Source organism: Manis pentadactyla, chromosome 8 (assembly GCF_030020395.1).
Source record: "Manis pentadactyla isolate mManPen7 chromosome 8, mManPen7.hap1, whole genome shotgun sequence".
Taxonomy (NCBI): domain Eukaryota; kingdom Metazoa; phylum Chordata; class Mammalia; order Pholidota; family Manidae; genus Manis; species Manis pentadactyla.
In genome coordinates, this window is record NC_080026.1 from 23,173,306 (window position 1) to 23,182,085 (window position 8,780).

Below are 8,780 nucleotides of genomic sequence, written 5' to 3' on the forward strand. Positions count from 1 at the left end.
AAGCAGACTCCTTGCTGGCCACGCTCTGGGATGGCTGGTCTGTGTCTATCAGAGCGTAGGAGTGGGTCACTTGGGTCCAAGAATAAGCCTGGCTCAAATGGTCATTATTTTCTCTAATACTTTACTTTCCATAGCCCATCTCCTTTTATTATTTATTTTTATTTTCTGCATTACTTCTGCTGACCTAAAAAATTGCTTGTTCTCACACATCCTGCTCTGAGGATGAAGATTAGCCTTCTAGACAAAGTTTTTGTTGCTAGGGCTGAAGATGTAGACAAAGGAAAAGTGTACGCTGTATATCAAATTATTACAGTATTAAAATACTCCATGGAGACACCTTGATTTATTAAGCATAGATTGCAATAGTCTAAGCAAATACCTTCAGTAACTTTCTGAATCTGAAACCCACCCATCTTTCTAAGGACTGTGTCTCTGCTTTTAAATTCTAAGAGAAGGAACTGCTTGTGAACCCTTGGTTATAATGCAGCCAAGAGATTACTTTCTTAGAAGTTCCCGAGTTCTATGGGACTTCACTGGAACATTTTGTTTGTCCTTAAAGACAAAGGCTTTCACTTAGAATCTTTAATTGATTACAATTTTTATATAACCTATGCTCAGGAGAAAAATGTAATGCTAATTAAGTACCTGCTAGAACTTTGTTCAAGAAACCACCTTTCATGTTGTGGTTTGTGATTGGTGAAAATCTGTTAATCTCATGTACCTGCTATCTTATGAATATCATAGACTTAAGACTATGATTAACATTCAGAAATGACTGAAAGTACAGCAAAACCTCAAATTATAAAGATCCAGAGAAGTTTAAGAGGAACAAATTTTGAAGCTCAATATTTTCTTGCTTAACAGCTGTTGTGATCAAATCTTATATTAAACCTGTCGATTGATTTGGCTCTTTTTCTAAAGGGTAGTAAAACTTAAGTCCTGCTAGCTAGGTGCTTGAATGGAATGGCATCTGACCTCCCATTTAGCACAGGTGACAGTGTATTTAAGCTTCATGTGTATTTTGTTGGCTGTGATATAAATATAGATTTAGTTGCCAGTTAGCTAAGGAATTAATATCCATTTCATTCTTAATATAGTTGGCTTGAGAATTCTGTAGAATAGAAGAAAATTATGTTTAGGAAATATCCAACTGGCTAAAGGAAGAAACTTTAGCATAGATTTGTAGCTTCAGAATGAGAATGTTTCTGGAAAAGAAAAGGAAGAAAACTGTTCATGGTTTTAGGCTCTTAATTCTTTTGGGGGCAGCAGTGGTAGGGCTAAGAGGATCCTTTTGATTATTGGTGCATGTACTTCCCATGATCACTGATAGGATTTCTGGAACTTAACGCTTTAATCACTAGATCTGGACTGGACCCAGAATGGTATGAGATTTGTTTATTATTTCCTTGTACTTGAGAGTCTGCAGGAATGTTATTCACAGCTCTGGACTTTCTTTTTCCATCCATGTAACATCTCTTTCAGTCTCATTATTTTATGTTGTAACAAGATGAGTCATAAAATCAAATGCAAAATGTTCTTGTTTGTACCTCTGGAAAGAGGAACTGGTGTATAGCTCAAAGAAATGAGACAATAAACCTCATCTTTTGTGTAAAATGTACAGAAGTATATACTTTTATAAATGCTTTTAAAACTTTAAGTATGGTGGTTTCATAGAGCCTTTAAGTGCATGAGATGCAGAATTAAAATGAATGGTTGCAACTCCATCTAACAGTGTATATAACTTTAATCAGCTCTAATTTCATATTCTGTTTCTATGCCAATCATCCAGAGAACTGAGCTGGGGTTTATTCCATAATATCTAGGCTGTGTCCCTTACTCTGTGTGTTGTCTCGTTGTGTCTTGAAGGTGTACAGTCCTTTTTACCCACTTTGCAAATCAGCAATTCCTACCTTCCTTATATCAGCCAAATGCAGCTTTATAAAAAAAAATACTAATTTTCCATCCATTCAACAAATGTTTATTAATGGGACAGATACTGGTGTACATGCTGAGAATGCAGCAGTGAACAAAACAGATGTAGTTCCTGTCCTCATAGAATATATTATCCACCTGGGAAACAGATACCAATTAAATGAAAAATCACATCAAATTGTTTTAAGAGCTATAGTGGGGAAATAAAAGGTACAATCTCTGTCGATTATAATTTATGTTAGTTTGGGAAGTCAGTAAAAACCTTTCTGAGGATGACACTAGAATGATTTGAGGAATAAGTAAGAATTACCCAAGGAGCAAGTTGGAAAGAAGATTGTTCCAGGCTGACAGATGTACAAGTATAAAGGCCCTGGGGAGGAGAAGAACTGGGAGCAGCATTTGAGGAATGGAAAGGTGGCCAGTGTGGCTGGAGTGTGGTGTGTGTGTGTGTGGTGTGTGTGTGTGTGTGTGTGTGTGTGTGTGGTAATGAGGATTATGGAATAAGTCAAGAGCAATGAGCAAAGGCCAGATCATGCAAGGTGGGTGGTCCGTTTTAAGGATTTTGGATTTTATCCTAAGAAGAATAACAAGCCATTACAAGCTTTTAAGCAAGGGAATCACACTGTTGGATTTAAGTAGTCAAAGACCACTCTGGCTACTGTGTGGAAAGTCAATTAGAGGAGGAGGGAAGAATGGAAAATGGAGTATTACTGCTTTAGCCCAAGGCGAGATCGTGGCCGCTTGGACTCCAGGGATAGCACAAAGATAGGCAAGTGTTAGTGGATTCATATGTACTTGTCCGTAAAATACACAGGACTCAGACATGGCTTGGAGGAGGGGGTGAATAGGAAGGAATTGATGCATGTAACTTACAGATTTTTGGCTAGTACAGTTAGGTGGGTGGAAAATATGCCATTTACTGAAATAGAGAATGCTGTAGTTGGAGCAAACTAGAAGGGGAAATTAAGATTTAATTTTAATATATTATGGTTTTAATGTATTTGAGATATTATAGTGACAATTTAAGAATCAGTTGGACGTAGAGTCTGTAGAGAAGCAAGTTGAAAATTCATCAGTACACAGATGCCACATAAAGCCAAGTGGGTGTTTAATACTTTACTGACACTTAGTTCTGGGGCACTCCAATATATAAAGGTCACATAGAGGAGTTCCTGTTATTGAACCCAAGAAGGTACAAATAGGAGCAATAAGAAGACATACAGGGGAATATGGTGTCATAGAAGGGACCAAGGAGAGTGTTTCCATAAGGGAAGTGAGATCAACCTTATTGAACGTAATTGGTAGTTTGGTAAGATGAGAACTGAATAACTTAGAGGTCATTGGTGATATCAGTAAGAATAATTTTGGAAGTAGAGGGAGGACTTAGATTACAGTAGCATGAATAGTAAATGGCAGGGAGGTGGTGGATATAGAATCTGGAGGAAACCTCTTAGGGAAAGACATGCTGTAAAGAGAAGCAGAGAGAAGAGTGGTCTCTGGTGGGGACTGAGGGTGGAGGACTTTTTAAAATACGGGATATACTAGAGCATGTTTGAGTGCTGATGGGTATGAGCAGGAGAAATGACGTGTTTGAGGATACAGGAGAGAGGGATTAGTGATGGAGCAGCGTCTCCTAGAAGGTGGGAGGGAGGGGTGGATCAAGTGAGGCATGCCAGAATGCCTCAGTGAACAGGCTGGGATTTTGCCGGGCAGGAGTTACAGAAGTGCAGAGGGGCCAGGGATTTGTGGGGATTTGCCAAAGAGTAATTTTAACAGTAGATCAAAGATTTTTATCTGGGTAAGAAAGGAAGCGAGGATATTAGGGGGCTTAATGAATAGATAGAAGTGGAGAATTCAATGGAGTGGAAGACTTGGTGAAGAGAATGAGCTACTATAGTTTTTAGTGCACTGGACAAGAGTCCCTGTATTAGGTATTGGCTGCACCCACCCATATCTAGGTTCTTTATTTTTGAATTGCCCTACCTCTTTTTGCATTATGTTTTACAAAATACATATCTTTAGAGCTCTTCCACAAAAATTCTTATGCTTACACAGTAAACTAGAAGGGTGAAACCAATCAGTCTATGTTAGATTCCACTTGATCTTGCTTCTTTTTGGTTTTTATATGTGTTTGTTGGAGAGAAAAGTTTATTTGAATTTCAGAATCTGTTCACTTAATTCTGCTTCTAGTGAGGTGCCTGAATTTATATGACCAGTAAACTCTGCATTAAAAAAAAAATCACATTTGAATGCTTTTATTATTTAGATCTATAGACCCAAATGTATTTCCTGGTTGGAACCACACTGTGCCTTAATTATTAAAAATTTCTTTTTCTTGTTATTGGTTTCTCCTCACACTAGGTTCTTGACCTTCATACTTACAAATAATTATTTGTTGAGTGCCCATCAACAGGTCACTAGATTCTAGGAATCAGAAAATGTAAAAACTAATCTTCTCCAGGGCAGGCATGCAAGTCACAATTTCTTCTGGTAAATACTCTCATTAGGTCCTTAGAAAGAAATAGGTGAGCACAAAGGAAGAGGAAAATGATTCTACCTCAGTAAAAGAATTAGAAAAGGCTGTACCAAGGAGAGTATTTTTGGGAAGGCCCCTTAAGGGTGAGTAGGAATAAGTGGGAAAGGCACGACTGCACGTGGCAATGTTTGCAACCTGGACAGGAGTCTCTTGAGGCTTGAGACTAAGTTGTGCGGATCTAGCAGCAGGATTTCAGTTTGGCAGGTTTGGCTTGACCAAATTCTGAAGAGATTTATGGGTCAAGATAACAGTTTGCATATTATTCTACAGGATAGAAAGCTCCTAAAGGTTTTTAAATAGAGGGCTGATTTGATCAGTTTTGTTTTTCTTGCTCTATTGCTGTTTTCCTTCTCATCTTAATATATTTCTTTTAACAGCTACTTTTCAATTCAGCCAAAATCATGCCTCAGAACTGGCACCACTCAACTCCAGATGCCTCAACTTGCACTGCTGTTGCTGCCAACTCTGAGGTCCCTACTGGCTCTTTTGTTTCTGCTGCCTGAGAAAGTGGGCCTTCGTGCCAGGGCTGTGCCACGTAGCCCTGGAATGAGGCCCTTCCATCCCCGCTGCAGGGAGGCAAAGTGGCTGAGTCTGATTGGCTAGGTTGGCCCATGTGACTGCACCCTGGCTGTGAGGTAGCCTGGGATGAGGAATGGCCCACATCTCCCGTTTACCTCCTGGGAGGCTGTCTCCGCCTTCTACCAAGATTCCCAGAGGGAGAAGCTCTCCAGACATAAGTAGGGCTGCAAATAATGATCAGCTAAAAAAAAACACAAAAAACCCCACAAATATTCACTAGACTCCCACTCACAGATGAGGAGAATAACCTGTCCTATACCATAGTGGTATAAAGTAAGGGAGGCAGCACGTGAACTCAGGAAGTCTGACCCCAGAACTCATACTCTGAGCCACTACACATTTTATAAATTTGCTGTGGGGTGTTGGACTTGACAAAGTGCACCCATGAGTGATAGTGATGTAAACGGGAGGCAGTAAGGATGTCTTCGGCTGTGCCACAAGGTAAGTAGTGGGCCTGTACCCACGTTGAGTGCATTATTCTTATTGGCAACAAGACATCACTTGGGGTGTCGGGTAGGGCCCAGGTCGTTGGGGCCACAGTCAGGAACAGAACAAGGGCAGCGCTTGCTTAGTTTAGAGCCTCCAGTTTGGCTATAGTGCTGAGGTTAAGTTGACCGATGTCCAGAGCCTGAGGCTCCTGGCACCACGGTGTCTGTTAAGACACAGATCTTTGCACTTTCCAGCCTTACTCCTGGGCCCCTAACTCCCTGCTCCCCTTTGACTGGCTTTTCTGTGATGCTCTTCCTGGCCACTGAGAGTTTGGAACCAGAGAGGATATTTAGAGGGACTTTTCTGGGAAGAAAAACATCAATGGCAGCCACATATACACACACCAGATGCAAAAACAAGAATGATAAAAGTGTGTAATTTTAGCTAAAGCCAAATCTGGTCATCAGATGATTCTAAGAAACCATTCCCCTTTCAAATAAATTTTGAATGTTTTGGTTCATTCGATGAAAATAAATCAATTGAAAAGTTTCTTGTAAACACCAGTCAAAATTTTGCAATAAGTCATTTTCTAAGCTACACAAACATTGAAGCACCATTATATAATTTCTCATTTTTTTTTAATCTCGAAAAACAAAATAACAAAAGGGAGACTCTTGAGATTTGTCCCTGTACAAGTATTGGCTTCTCAGTGACTTTTTAATGTTTCTGGAAAGTAGTACCTCTTCCTCTGAGAATGAATGAGGGTTTGCAAAGCATTTTGTCCCTTGCTTTTGCCTTACGGCGTTATCCAGCTACTAATATCAAGCTTTCTTGAGAGTATTAGTACTTCTTGAGAAGTCTCATAGTAGGACTTTTAGGTAAATTTTGTAAATGCCATTTCTAAATGCTTTGCCATAAGAAATACTTCTTAATCCTTTTGCAAGTTATTGTCCTTGTGGCAACCAGAAGGCTCCTGGCACTTGAGGAAAGCATAAACCTAGATACCATGTGCTCAGAAATTCTTGGGTCTTTTACATCATGCCATTTATTAGTGTTGCTCATAGGTCTGAATATGGCTTTTTTCTTTTCTTTCAGCTACTGCCAATATTTATCTTTCATTTCTTCTATTTCCCACAATTATCCACCTCTAAACATTATCAGAATTGTCCCCAGGCATCTAAACTTTAAATGAGACTGTAACTTTTCCATTTCAGCCTTGTTTCATTAAATAAATATGTAGGTGCTACACGATTTTGCAGCAGGTACTATTTATATGGGAGTTGGATTTGTGCTGTGTTTATAGCTAAAGAAAAAAAAATTCAATGCTTTATTGGACATGTACTAGCATGTGGGTGAGGTTGAAGAAAATAATTGAGTGTTGAAATCAAACACATGCCTGGGAAAATATTCTTTCTGATGAAGTGGGCAGGAAAGGCCAACAGCTGGCGCACATGGAGATAGTTAAGGGTTAGCCTCCTTTTTCAGAATGTTTCTTCAGGATGCTCAGCCTCCTCACGAGCTGGTTGAACCAGAAGAATCCATGACAAACTTCTGTCTGTTTCAGAAACAAGACATCTCATCACAAAACAAAAACTGTGTATCTTTACTCCATTGTATATAATCTCTCCCACACCTCTAAAAGCCATCTATCTGTCTATCTATTATCTATTCATGGTAGTTTTGTTCTAGAAAGTTATTGCGAACCCTGAATTAGTGAATACTGAACTATTACTTTCAAGGTAACTACAGGGTCAGGTTCCCGTGAGCCCCTGATCACAACATGTTCATCAACTCATCAATACCTACCTTGTGTTATGTGTGTTTCTATTGAAAGACACCCAATTAATATATATTGTCAATTCACTGACAATGAAGTCAGACCCAGCAGCCCTCTAACTTCTGCCAGAATGAAGCTTGTCTAACTCATGCCTTTTCTCCATGAGGTACAGGCCTTCTTGAGCTTAGGAATCATAGCACTTCAACACTATGCTTGGGCCATTTTAAACAGTGAAATCAATAAAAAAGCATGAAAATATACCACTAAATAGAAGGCAAAAAGATCTGTTTATAGTATGAGAACAAAAACAAGAAAGTGGAACATTGCCTTGTTTGACTCAGCTGGGAACATGTGTGTTGGGTGACATAAACTTTTTGCTGCTTTTGGTATGTCTGGGAATAATCATAAAAGCTCCCTGAGTATTGATTTTGAGGTAACAAAAAATTTTAATGACCAGGCAAATTTGGAAGTACACTAAATCTTCAAATACTGAGGATTGTTTGTAACTGCCTATCTATCTATCCGTCCATGTATTTATTTCAGGACATGAAGCATACTGAGAATTTCTGATCACTTTATTTGGGGTAATCTACATTGCAAATGTGACATGTGTTATCCTAGTTTTAAAACTGACTGTTTAAAACATGCAGTCCTGAGATCAAGGACCTGCAGATCTTGTTTACTGCTGTATTCCCGGCCCTAGATCAGGAAACCAGACAGCAGATTCTCAATAAATATTTATTGAGGGAATCAATGAGTGATTTGCAAATGGCACTTGCTGCATAGAATAGCATGGTTTTCTTTCTCTCATATTGACCTCAAGTAAAAACATCTCAGAAGTCTTAAAATTTTCTCTATCATGTAGATTATTTTTATACCCAATCTTCAAAGAAGAGGACTAAAGTAGAATAATTGATTATAGTCTGTGGATAATTAGTGGACCCCACCTTAGCCTTCCACTTCAGCAGATAAAAATCTGTCTTCATATTTCTCCCCTTCTTCCACCCCAAATCAAGAAGAATTCACAACTTTCTAAGTATTTATGTCAATATACATAGAGCACTTCACATGAAAAAAGTCATTTCTTTTTTGTTTTCTGATAGGAGCTTTTTACTATATATTGAGATTTACTCTCTCTCTTATTCCTGTCTCTTTTTACTTCTTTTCTCTCTCCCCCCTCGTTCCTTCCTGTACTAGGGTAAACAATAACTCTATACATCAAAACCTCTTAGGCTCACAGGGTGTATATATAGTCTGTACTTTCCCAAGCAAGAGAATATGCATCAGTCTTTTTTACTGAATATTAATTTACAACTATTGGATTGTCTTTAGTCTCCATGCACATTTCTTTTTTGCAGTGAATTACTGGTTGGATATATTACTTTGAAAAGAGTGCAATTGAGACTCTCTGTGTTCAGCAATTTAACCCAACATATGCCTAGAATTGTATGAAGAGCAAATGGAGATAACATTTCTAGCACAGAGCTCAAGTTACGGCATGTTCGAATTAATCTTAGAGAGTATAGG